We start from the raw sequence: 2,072 nt of genomic DNA, 5'->3' as shown, positions 1-2,072 counted from the left end.
CCCTTCGTCGCAGATGTGCGTATTATAGTAACAACACACGTATTAACGGAAACGGTCGATTAATTTTCGAATATTCGCAAATTCAATTAGCCGCTCTCATTATTATATTTTATTATAAATGTATGGTATTTGCGTTGCGATGTAACCGTACGTGCGCGATTCGTATTTAATGAATTTATATACCTGCGCGTGCATTGTCCGTAAAGAGATACGCGCATGGCTCGCGTGTCGGGGGAGGCCAATCTTTTATACTTTTATTACTTGTCGTAATAAACCAATTGATTCGTCGAGTATCTGGCTCGAAACGTACGTGTCGATAATTAGTCGGTACGTATGGGGCGCGGCATCGTGGAAACATATATCCGAATGAAAAATTCGGACTGACGAATCGCCAGCCGGCAGCAGAGTGTATAATATTACGCATGCAGAGTAGAGTAGAGCTGCAAAGTCTGGAGCTCGCTCGCTGCAGCCAAAGTCTCTCTACTCTCTCCCATGAGCTGCCTTTGGCTATAATACACGTATACGTATACGCAGGGACGACGACGACGACGAATCCCCGGCGCGATGCACGGCACACGTAATTAGCGCTTTTTACGCGCGTGCCCGGGCGTTCGCAGACAATGAATCCCTTTTTTCGCTACTCTCTCTCTCTCTCTCTACGACGACGCAACCCCCTACACTACGTATACGTGTGTGTGCGCTGCAGTGCAGTGCAGTTTCTGTGTGTGTGTGTGAGTGAGTGCAGCAGCACTGCACCGCACCGCCACTCGGGCGCCATTGGAATTTCATGAAGCTACGGCGCGGCTATATCATAACGACGACGACGACGAAAGAGCGAGACGATCTCTCTCTCTCTCTTTACTCGGGTTCGGCGCGTATGCATGTATGCACCAGCGCAGCCAGACAACTAAACGCTCGCTCGCTCGCTGCTGCTGCTCCTCCGCCGTACACGCATTCGTATTCATTCTCGCGGAGTAATCGAACGACGATTTCTTATGCCGAATTTTTTTCTCCCCTCTCTCTCTCGCTCGCTCTCCTTCGTGTATTCGACTTGATTTATCAGTCTGCCTTCCAAAACATTTTTACACATATTCATCAGAGTGAGAGAGGGTACTACTATACACCCGTCTAGCGATTGATGGCCTTCTAACGTTCTTCCATTCATCGCAACAGCAGCAGTCGGTTTTAATACCTGTGCTCGCTTTCTTTTTGTTTTAGACCATACCCATTTTTTTCTCTCTCGTTCGTTCTTTCGTTCTTTTTGGCTTGCTACGACGAATAAATGAATTCGTGAGGCATTTAATTGGCCCACAAATGTGCTTGAAAAAATTGCTTTGAACGAAATAACTTTCGGGGCGAGCTGCGTATAGCTGGGGGTTTTAATTTTCTCTCTCTCTTCTCTCTCTCTCTCTCTCTAAACGTACGAGATTTTTCAGAGCACGCGCCAACAGCAGCAGCTCGTGCGCGAGCTTTCCTTTCTTTCGTGCATACCCACACACATATGTATGTATGTCTATATAGAGCTCTGGCCCGATAATTCTGTAAAAAATTTTTTTAATTAGAAATTCGCTTAATGCCGCGCGCGACTGGTTCTGCTACGTACTCGTGCTCGTACACTCGTATTATAATAATGCCGTGCGTCGTAGGGAGACATTAATCAAGCGTTCGTCGCGTTTTACATTTCGAGTATGTATATATATGTGCACATGTGGAATTGTTAATATTCATTTATTGTAAAGTCTCGCAAGCAGCAGCAGTGTAATGTGATGCGTGCGTTTAATATCTGAGAATCCGTGGAACCAATATAAACACGCCCGAAACTCGTATTTTAAAAAAGAGAAACATTTTGCTGGGTCGATAAATCAATAGAGCCATAAAAATAATATATGGGTCAAAATAATACTTTTTTACAAAACCGTGCGCACGTATGTCACCGATCTTGACACGCTTTTGGTATGTTATAGTACATGGTAAAAAGGTCCCAAAAAAAAATTTTTAGACCCCCTCCCCCCTCCTACCCCCCACTTCCGGTATAAACGTCCATTTTCGATCTATATTTTTTCTGAGGACAT

This window comes from Trichogramma pretiosum, unplaced genomic scaffold (assembly GCF_000599845.2).
Source record: "Trichogramma pretiosum strain Unisexual culture from Peru unplaced genomic scaffold, Tpre_2.0 scaffold113, whole genome shotgun sequence".
NCBI lineage: Eukaryota > Metazoa > Arthropoda > Insecta > Hymenoptera > Trichogrammatidae > Trichogramma > Trichogramma pretiosum.
This window is presented reverse-complemented; position numbering follows the sequence as displayed.